This window comes from Triturus cristatus, chromosome 1_1 (assembly GCF_964204655.1).
Source record: "Triturus cristatus chromosome 1_1, aTriCri1.1, whole genome shotgun sequence".
NCBI lineage: Eukaryota > Metazoa > Chordata > Amphibia > Caudata > Salamandridae > Triturus > Triturus cristatus.
The window spans coordinates 226,341,244-226,354,524 of record NC_140579.1 but is presented as its reverse complement, the minus strand read 5'-3'; positions in this window follow the sequence as shown (position 1 = coordinate 226,354,524).

Genomic DNA, 13,281 nt, shown 5'->3' with positions numbered 1-13,281 from the left:
ATCAGGCATCAGACATCCACAAACATCAGGCAACAGACATCAAACATCGGGCATCAGACATCAGGCATCAGACTTCCACAAGCATCAAGCATCAGACATCAGGCATCAGACATCCACAAGCATCAGACATCAGGCAACACACATCCACAAGCATCAGACATCAAACATCGGGCATCAGACATCAGGCACCAGACATCCAAAAGCATCAGACATCCACAAGCACCAGACATCAGGCATCAGACATCATGCATCAGACATCAGGCATCAGATATCCAGCATCAGACATTCACAAACATCAGGTATCAGACATCATGCATCAGACATCATGCATCAGACATCAGGTGTCAGACATCATGCATCAGACATCCACAAGCATCAGACATCAGGCATCAGACAGCCACAAGCATCAAACATCCACAAGCATCAGACATCAGGAATCAAACATCCACAAGCATAAGACATCCACAAGTTTCAGGCATCATGCATCAGACATCAGGCAACACACATCCACAAGCATCAGGCATCAGACATCAAATATCGGGCATCAGACATCAGGCATCAGACTTCCACCAGCATCAAGCATCAGACATCAGGCATCAGACATCCACAAGCATCAGACATCAGGTATCAGACATCATGCATCAGACATCAGGCAACACACATCCACAAGCATCAGGCATCGGACATCCACAAGCATCAAGCATCAGACATCAGGCATCAGACATCCACAAGCATCAGACATCAGGCATCAGACATCAGGCATCAGACATTAGGCACCAGACATCCACAAGCATCAGACATCCACAAGCATCAGACATCCACAAGCATCAGCCATCAGACATCAGGCATTAGACATCCAGCATCAGACATTCACAAACATCAGGCATCAGACATCAGGCATCAGACATCAGGCATCAGACATCCACAAGCATCAGACATCATGCATCAGACATCATGCATCAGACATCATGCATCAGACATCAGGTGTCAGACATCATGCATCAGACATCCACAAGCATCAGGCATCAGTCAGCCGCACGCATCAGACACCCACAAACATCAGACATCAGGAATCAAACATCCACAAGCATCAGACATCCACAAGCATCAGACATCATGCATCAGATATCAGGCAACACACATCCACAAGCATCAGGCATCAGACATCAAAAATCGGGCATCAGACATCAGGCAACACACATCCACAAGCATCAGGCATCAGATATCCACAAGCATCAGACATCAGGAATCAGACATCAGAAATCAGACATCAGGCATCAGACATCAGGCATCAGGCACCAGACATCCACAAGCATCAGACATCCACAAGCATCAGACATCAGGAATCAGACATCAGGAATCAGACATCAGGCATCAGACATCAGGCTTCAGGCACCAGACATCCACAAGCATCAGACATCCACAAGCATCAGACATCATGCATCAGACATCAGACATTCACAAATATCAGGCATCAGACATCAGGCATCAGACTTCCACAAGCATCAGGCATCATGCATCAGACATCAAGCATCAGACATCAGGTGTCAGACATCATGCATCAGACATCCACAAGCATCAGACATCAGGCATCAGACAGCCACAAGCATCAGACATCCACAAGCATCAGGCATCAGGAATCAAACATCCACAAGCATCGGACATCCACAAGCATCAGAAATGCATCAGACATCAGGCAACACACATCCACAAGCATCAGGCATCAGACATCAAACATCGGGCATCAGACATCAGGCATCAGAAAGCCACAAGCATCAGACATCAGGTATCAGACATCATGCATCAGACATCAGGCAACACACATCCACAAGCATCAGGCATCAAACATCCACAAGCATCAGACATCAGGCATCAGACATCCACAAGTCTCAGACATCAGGAATCAGACATCAGGCATCAGACATCAGACATCAGGCACCAGATATCCGCAAGCATCAGACATCCACATGCATCAGACATCCACATGCATCAGACATCAGGCATCAGACATCAGGCATCAGACATCCAGCATCAGACATTCACAAACATCAGACAGCAGGCATCAGACATCATGCATCAGACAGCAGGTGTCAGACATTATGCATCAGACATCCACAAACATCAGACATCAGGCATCAGACAACCACAAGCATCAGACACCCACAAACATCAGACATCAGGAATCAAACATCCACAAGCATCAGACATCCACAAGCATCAGACATCAGGCAACACACATCCACAAGCATCAGGCATCAGACATCAAATATCGGGCATCAGATATCAGGCATCAGACTTCCACAAGCATCAAGCATCCGACATCAGGCATCAGACATCCACAAGCATCAGACATCAGGCATCAGACATCCACAAGCATCAGACATCATGCATCAGACATCATGCATCAGACATCAGGCAACATACATCCACACGCATCAGGCATCAGACATCAAACATCAGGCATCCGATATCAGACATCAGGCTTCAGACATCCACAAGCATCAGGCATCAGACATCCACAAGCATCAGGCATCAGGCATCCACAAGCATCAGGCATCAGGCATTAGACATCAAACATCAGGCATCAGATATCCACAAGCATCAGGCATCAGACAGCCACAAGCATCAGACACCCACAAGCATCAGACATCAGGAATCAAACATCCACAAGCATCAGACATCCACAAGCATCAGGCAACAGACATCAAACATCGGGCATCAGACATCAGGCATCAGACTTCCACAAGCATCAAGCATAAGACATCAGGCATCAGACACCCACAAGCATCAGACATCAGGCATCAGACATCAGGCAACATACATCCACAAACATCAGGCATCAGACATCAAACATCGGGCATCAGATATCAGGCATCAGACTTCCACAAGCATCATGCATCAGACATCAGGCAACACACATCCACAAGCATCAGGCATCAGACATCAAACATCGGGCATCAGATATCAGGCATCAGATTTCCACAAGCATCAAGCATCAGACATCAGGCATCAGACATCCACAAGCATCAGACATCAGGCATCAGACATCAGGTATCAGACATCATGCATCAGACATCAGGCAACACACATCCACAAGCATCAGGCATCAGACATCCACAAGCATCAAGCATCAGACATCAGGCATCAGACATCCACAAGCATCAGACATCAGGAATCAGACATCAGGAATCAGACATCAGGCATCAGACATCAGACACCAGATATCCACAAGCATCAGACATCCACAAGCATCAGGCATCAGACATCAGACATCATGCATCAGACATCAGGCATCAGACATTCACAAATATCAGGCATCAGACATCAGGCATCAGACATCCACAAGCATCAGACATCCACAATCATCAGACATCATGCATCAGACATCATGCATCAGACATCATGCATCAGACATCAGGTGTCAGACATCAGGCATCAGACATCAGACATCAGGCACCAGACATCAGATATCAGACATCAGGTACCATACATCCACAAGCATCAGACATCCACAAGCATCAGAACTCCACAAGCATCAAACTTCAGGCATCAGACATCCACAAGCATCAGACATCAGACATCATGCATCAGACATCATGCGTCAGACATCAGGTGTCAGATATTATGCATCAGACATCCACAAGCATCAGACATCAGGCATCAGACAGCCACAAGCATCAGACATCCACAAGCATCAGACATCAGGAATCAAACATCCACAAGCATCACGCATCCACAAGCATCAGACATCCACAAGCATTAGACATCAGGCAACACACATCCACAAGCATCAGGCATCAGACATCAAACATCGGGCATCAGACATCAGGCATCAGACTTTCACAAGCATCAAGCATCAGACATCCACAAGCATCAGACATCAGGTATCAGACATCATGCATCAGACATCAGGCAACACACATCCACAAGCATCAGGCATCAGACATCCACAAGCATCAGACATCAGGCATCAGACATCCACAAGCATCAGACATCAGGAATCAGACATCAGGCATCAGACATCAGGCATCAGACATCAGGCATCAGGCATCAGGCACTAGACATCCACAAGCATCAGACATCCACAAACATCAGACATCAGGCATCAGACATCCGGCATCAGACATTCACAAACATCAGGCATCAGACATCATGCATCAGACATCCACAAGCCTCAGACATCCGGCATCAGACATGGATAAGCATCAGACATCATGCATCAGGTGTCAGACATCATGCATCAGACATCCACAAGCATCTGACATCAGGCATCAGACAGCCACAAGCATCAGACATCAGGAATCAAACATCCACAAGCATCATACATCCACAAGCATCAGACATCATGCATCAGACTTCAGGCAACACACATCCACAAGCATCAGGCATCAGACATCCACAAGCATCAAGCATCAGACATCAGGCATCAGACATCCACAAGCATCAGACATCAGGAATCAGACATCAGGAATCAGACATCAGGCATCAGGCATCAGGCACCAGACATCCACAAGCATCAGACATCCACAAGCATCAGACATCAGGCATCAGACATCATGCATCAGGCATCAGACATCCGGCATCAGACATTCACAAACATCAGGCATCAGACATCAGGCATCAGACATCAGGCATCAGACATCCACAAGCATCAAACATCAGGAATCAGACATCAGGTATCAGGCATAAGATATCAGGCATCAGGCATCAGACATCAGGCATCAGACATCAGCAATCAGGCATAAGACATCATGCATCAGACATCATGCATCAGACATCCACAAGCATCAGGCATCAGACATCCACACGCATCAGACATCCACAAGCATCAGACATCATGCATCAGGCATCATGCATCAGACATCAGGCAACATACATCCACACGCATCAGGCATCAGACATCAAACATCAGGCATCAGATATCAGGCATCAGACATCCACAAGCATCAGGCATCAGACATCCACAAGCGTCAGGCATCAGACATCAGGCATCCACAAGCATCAGACATCCACAAGCTTCAGACATCATGCATCAGACATCAGGCAACACACATCCACAAACATCAGGCATCAGACATCAAATATCGGGCATCAGACATCAGGCATCAGACTTCCACAAGCATCAAGCATCAGGCATCCACAAGCATCAGACATCAGGTATCAGACATCATGCATCAGACATCAGGCAACACACATCCACAAGCATCAGGCATCAGACATCCACAAGCATCAAGCATCAGACATCAGGCATCAGACATCCACAAGCATCAGACATCAGGAATCTGACATCAGGCATCAGACATCAGACATCAGGCACCAGACATCCACAAGCATCAGACATCCACAAGCATCAGGCATCAGGCATCAGACATCATGCATCAGACATCAGACATTCACAAATATCAGACATCAGACATCAGGTATCAGACTTCCACAAGCATCAGACATCAGGCATCAGACTTCATCAGGCATCATGCATCAGACATCATGCATCAGACATCAGGTGTCAGACATCATGCATCAGACATCCACAAGCATCAGACATCAGGCATCAGACAGCCACAAGCATCATACATCCACAAGCATCAGACATCAGGAATCAAACATCCACAAGCATCAGACATCCACAAGCATCAGACATCATGCATCAGACATCAGGCAACACACATCCACAAGCATCAGGCAACAGACATCAAACATCGGGCATCAGACATAAGGCATCAGACTTCCACAAGCATCAAGCATAAGATATCAGGCATCAGACATCCACAAGCATCAGACATCAGGCAACACACATCCACAAGCATCAGGCATCAGGCATCAGACATCAAACCTCGGGCATCAGACATCAGGCACCAGACATCCACAAGCATCAGACATCCACAAGCACAAGACATCAGGCATCAGACATCATGCATCAGACATCCGGCATCAGACATTCACAAACATCAGGTATCAGGCATCAGGCATCAGACACCCACAAACATCAGACATCCACAAGCATCAGACATCATGCATCAGACGTCATGCATCAGGCATCAGGTGTCAGACATCATGGATCAGACATCCACAAGCCTCAGACATCAGGCATCAGACAGCCACAAGCATCAAACATCCACAAGCATCAGACATCAGGAATCAAACATCCACAAGCATCAGACATCCACAAGCATCAGACATCAGGCAACACACATCCACAAGCATCAGACATCAAACATCGGGCATCAGACATCAGGCACCAGACATCCAAAAGCATCAGACATCCACAAGCACCAGACATCAGGCATCAGACATCATGCATCAGACATCAGGCATCAGATATCCAGCATCAGACATTCACAAACATCAGGTATCAGACATCATGCATCAGACATCATGCATCAGACATCAGGTGTCAGACATCATGCATCAGACATCCACAAGCATCAGACATCAGGCATCAGACAGCCACAAGCATCAAACATCCACAAGCATCAGACATCAGGAATCAAACATCCACAAGCATCAGACATCCACAAGTTTCAGGCATCATGCATCAGACATCAGGCAACACACATCCACAAGCATCAGGCATCAGACATCAAATATCGAGCATCAGACATCAGGCATCAGACTTCCACCAGCATCAAGCATCAGACATCAGGCATCAGACATCCACAAGCATCAGACATCAGGCATCAGACATCCACAAGCATCAGACATCAGGTATCAGACATCATGCATCAGACATCAGGCAACACACATCCACAAGCATCAGGCATCGGACATCCACAAGCATCAAGCATCAGACATCAGGCATCAGACATCCACAAGCATCAGACATCAGGCATCAGACATCAGGCATCAGACAGCCGCATGCATCAGACACCCACAAACATCAGACATCAGGAATCAAACATCCACAAGCATCAGACATCCACAAGCATCAGACATCATGCATCAGACATCAGGCAACACACATCCACAAGCATCAGGCATCAGACATCAAAAATCGGGCATCAGACATCAGGCAACACACATCCACAAGCATCAGGCATCAGATATCCACAAGCATCAAGCATCAGACATCAGGCATCAGACATCCACAAGCATCAGACATCAGGCATCAGACATCCACAAGCATCAGACATCAGACATCATGCATCAGACATCATTCGTCAGACATCAGGTGTCAGACATCATGCATCAGACATCCACAAGCATTATACATCAGGCATCAGACAGCCACAAGCATCAGACATCCACAAGCATCAGATATCAGGAATCAAACATCCACAAGCATCAGACATCCACAAGCATCAGACATCATGCATCAGACATCAGGCAACTCACATCCACAAGCATCAGGCATCAGACAGCAAACATCAGGCATCAGACATCATGCATCAGACATACACAAGCATCAGACATCAGGCATCAGACAGCCACAAGCATCAGACATCAGCAATCAAACATCCACAAGCATCAGACATCCACAAGCATCAAGCAACAGACATCAAACATCGGGCATCAGACATCAGGCATCAGACTTCCACAAGCATCAAGCATAAGATATCAGGCATCAGACATCCACAAGCATCAGACATCAGGCAACACACATCCACAAGCATCAGGCATCAGACATCAAACATCGGGCATCAGACATCAGGCACCAGACATCCACAAGCATGAGACATCCACAAGCACAAGACATCAGGCATCAGACATCATGCATCAGACATCCGGCATCAGACATTCACAAACATCAGGTATCAGACATCAGGCATCAGACATCAGACATCCACAAACATCAGACATCCACAAGCATCAGACATCATGCATCAGACATCATGCATCAGACATCAGGTGTCAGACATCATGGATCAGACATCCACAAGCATCAGACATCAGGCATCAGACAGCCACAAGCATCAAACATCCACAAGCATCAGACATCAGGAATCAAACATCCACAAGCATCAGACATCCACAAGCATCAGACATCAGGCAACACACATCCACAAGCATCAGGCATCAGACATCAAACATCGGACATCAGACATCAGGCATCAGACTTCCACCAGCATCAAGCATCAGACATCAGGCATCAGACATCCACAAGCATCAGACATCAGGTATCAGACATCATGCAACAGACATCAGGCAACACACATCCACAAGCATCAGGCATCAGGCATCCACAAGCATCAGGCATCAGACATCAGGCATCAGACATCCACAAGCATCAGGCATCACACATCAGGCATCAGACATCCACAAGCATCAGACATCAGGCATCCACAAGCATCAGACATCAGGCATCAAACATCAGGCATCACACATCCACAAGCATCAGGCAACAGACATCAAACATCAGGCATCAGACATCAGGCATCAGACTTCCACAAGCATCAAGCATCAGACATCAGGCATCAGACAACCACAAGCATCAGACATCAGGCAACCACATCCACAAGCATCAGACATCAAACATCGGGCATCAGACATCAGGCACCAGACATCCACAAGCATCAGACATCCACAAGCACCAGACATCAGGCATCAGACATTGATAAGCATCAGACATCATGCATCAGACATCAGGTGTCAGACATCATGCATCCGACATCCACAAGCATCAGACATCAGGCATCAGACAGCCACAAGCATCAGACACCCACAAGCATCAGACATCAGGAATCAAACATCCACAAGCATCAGACATCCATAAGCATCAGGCAACAGACATCAAACATCGGGCATCAGACATCAAGTATCAGACATCCACAAGCATCAGACATCAGGCAACACACATCCACAAGCATCAGGCATCAGACATCAAACATCGGGCATCAGACATCAGGCACCTGACATCCACAAGCATCAGACATCCACAAGAACAAGACATCAGGCATCAGACATTCGGCATCAGACATTCACAAACATCAGGTATCAGGCATCAGGCATCCACAAGCATCAGACATCAACAAGCATCAGACATCATGCATCAGACATCATGCATCAGACATCAGGTGTCAGACATCATGCATCAGACATCCACAAGCATCAGACATCAGGCATCAGACAGCCAAAAGCATCAAACATCCACAAGCATCAGACATCAGGAATCAAACATCCACAAGCATAAGACATCCACAAGCATCAGACATCATGCATCAGACATCAGGCAACACACATCCACAAGCATCAGGCATCAGACATCAAACATCAGGCATCAGACATCAGGCATCAGACTTCCACCAGCATCAAGCATCAGACATCAGGCATCAGACATCCACAAGCATCAGACATCAGGTATCAGACATCATGCATAAGACATCAGGCAACACACATCCACAAGCATCAGGCATCCACAAGCATCAGACATCAGGCATCAGACATCCACAAGCATCAGGCATCAGACATCAGGCATCAGACATCCACAAGCATCAGACATCAGGCATCCACACGCATCAGACATCAGGCATCAAACATCAGGCATCAGACATCCACAAACATCAGGCAACAGACATCAAACATCGGGCATCAGACATCAGGCATCAGACTTCCACAAGCATCAAGCATCAGACATCAGGCATCAGACATCCACAAGCATCAGACATCAGGCAACACACATCCACAAGCATCAGACATCAAACATCGGGCATCAGACATCAGGCACCAGACATCCAAAAGCATCAGACATCCACAAGCACCAGACATCAGGCATCAGACATCATGCATCAGACATCAGGCATCAGATATCCAGCATCAGACATTCACAAACATCAGGTATCAGACATCATGCATCAGACATCATGCATCAGACATCAGGTGTCAGACATCATGCATCAGACATCCACAAGCATCAGACATCAGGCATCAGACAGCCACAAGCATCAAACATCCACAAGCATCAGACATCAGGAATCAAACATCCACAAGCATCAGACATCCACAAGTTTCAGGCACCATGCATCAGACATCAGGCAACACACATCCACAAGCATCAGGCATCAGATATCAAATATCGGGCATCAGACATCAGGCATCAGACTTCCACCAGCATCAAGCATCAGACATCAGGCATCAGACATCCACAAGCATCAGACATCAGGTATCAGACATCATGCATCAGACATCAGGCAACACACATCCACAAGCATCAGGCATCGGACATCCACAAGCATCAAGCATCAGACATCAGGCATCAGACATCCACAAGCATCAGACATCAGGCATCAGACATCAGGCATCAGACATTAGGCACCAGACATCCACAAGCATCAGACATCCACAAGCATCAGACATCCACAAGCATCAGCCATCAGACATCAGGCATTAGACATCCAGCATCAGACATTCACAAACATCAGGCATCAGACATCAGGCATCAGACATCAGGCATCAGACATCCACAAGCATCAGACATCATGCATCAGACATCATGCATCAGACATCATGCATCAGACATCAGGTGTCAGACATCATGCATCAGACATCCACAAGCATCAGGCATCAGTCAGCCGCACGCATCAGACACCCACAAACATCAGACATCAGGAATCAAACATCCACAAGCATCAGACATCCACAAGCATCAGACATCATGCATCAGATATCAGGCAACACACATCCACAAGCATCAGGCATCAGACATCAAAAATCGGGCATCAGACATCAGGCAACACACATCCACAAGCATCAGGCATCAGATATCCACAAGCATCAGACATCAGGAATCAGACATCAGAAATCAGACATCAGGCATCAGACATCAGGCATCAGGCACCAGACATCCACAAGCATCAGACATCCACAAGCATCAGACATCAGGAATCAGACATCAGGAATCAGATATCAGGCATCAGACATCAGGCTTCAGGCACCAGACATCCACAAGCATCAGACATCCACAAGCATCAGACATCATGCATCAGACATCAGACATTCACAAATATCAGGCATCAGACATCAGGCATCAGACTTCCACAAGCATCAGACATCATGCATCAGACATCAAGCATCAGACATCAGGTGTCAGACATCATGCATCAGACATCCACAAGCATCAGACATCAGGCATCAGACAGCCACAAGCATCAGACATCCACAAACATCAGGCATCAGGAATCAAACATCCACAAGCATCGGACATCCACAAGCATCAGAAATGCATCAGACATCAGGCAACACACATCCACAAGCATCAGGCATCAGACATCAAACATCGGGCATCAGACATCAGGCATCAGAAAGCCACAAGCATCAGACATCAGGTATCAGACATCATGCATCAGACATCAGGCAACACACATCCACAAGCATCAGGCATCAAACATCCACAAGCATCAGACATCAGGCATCAGACATCCACAAGCATCAGACATCAGGAATCAGACATCAGGCATCAGACATCAGACATCAGGCACCAGATATCCGCAAGCATCAGACATCCACATGCATCAGACATCCACATGCATCAGACATCAGGCATCAGACATCAGGCATCAGACATCCAGCATCAGACATTCACAAACATCAGACATCAGACAGCAGGCATCAGACATCATGCATCAGACAGCAGGTGTCAGACATTATGCATCAGACATCCACAAACATCAGACATCAGGCATCAGACAACCACAAGCATCAGACACCCACAAACATCAGACATCAGGAATCAAACATCCACAAGCATCAGACATCCACAAGCATCAGACATCAGGCAACACACATCCACAAGCATCAGGCATCAGACATCAAATATCGGGCATCAGATATCAGGCATCAGACTTCCACAAGCATCAAGCATCCGACATCAGGCATCAGACATCCACAAGCATCAGACATCAGGCATCAGACATCCACAAGCATCAGACATCATGCATCAGACATCATGCATCAGACATCAGGCAACATACATCCACACGCATCAGGCATCAGACATCAAACATCAGGCATCCGATATCAGACATCAGGCTTCAGACATCCACAAGCATCAGGCATCAGACATCCACAAGCATCAGGCATCAGGCATCCACAAGCATCAGGCATCAGGCATTAGACATCAAACATCAGGCATCAGATATCCACAAGCATCAGGCATCAGACAGCCACAAGCATCAGACATCAGGAATCAAACATCCACAAGCATCAGACATCCACAAGCATCAGGCATCAGACATCAAACATCAGACATCAGGTGTCAGACATCATGGATCAGACATCCACAAGCATCAGACATCAGGCATCAGACAGCCACAAGCATCAAACATCCACAAGCATCAGACATCAGGAATCAAACATCCACAAGCATCAGACATCCACAAGCATCAGACATCAGGCAACACACATCCACAAGCATCAGGCATCAGACATCAAACATCGGACATCAGACATCAGGCATCAGACTTCCACCAGCATCAAGCATCAGACATCAGGCATCAGACATCCACAAGCATCAGACATCAGGTATCAGACATCATGCAAAAGACATCAGGCAACACACATTCACAAGCATCAGGCATCAGGCATCCACAAGCATCAGGCATCAGACATCAGGCATCAGACATCCACAAGCATCAGGCATCACACATCAGGCATCAGACATCCACAAGCATCAGACATCAGGCATCCACAAGCATCAGACATCAGGCATCAAACATCAGGCATCACACATCCACAAGCATCAGGCAACAGACATCAAACATCAGGCATCAGACATCAGGCATCAGACTTCCACAAGCATCAAGCATCAGACATCAGGCATCAGACAACCACAAGCATCAGACATCAGGCAACCACATCCACAAGCATCAGACATCAAACATCGGGCATCAGACATCAGGCACCAGACATCCACAAGCATCAGACATCCACAAGCACCAGACATCAGGCATCAGACATTGATAAGCATCAGACATCATGCATCAGACATCAGGTGTCAGACATCATGCATCCGACATCCACAAGCATCAGACATCAGGCATCAGACAGCCACAAGCATCAGACACCCACAAGCATCAGACATCAGGAATCAAACATCCACAAGCATCAGACATCCATAAGCATCAGCCAACAGACATCAAACATCGGGCATCAGACATCAAGTATCAGACATCCACAAGCATCAGACATCAGGCAACACACATCCACAAGCATCAGGCATCAGACATCAAACATCGGGCATCAGACATCAGGCACCTGACATCCACAAGCATCAGACATCCACAAGAACAAGAAATCAGGCATCAGACATTCGGCATCAGACATTCACAAACATCAGGTATCAGGCATCAG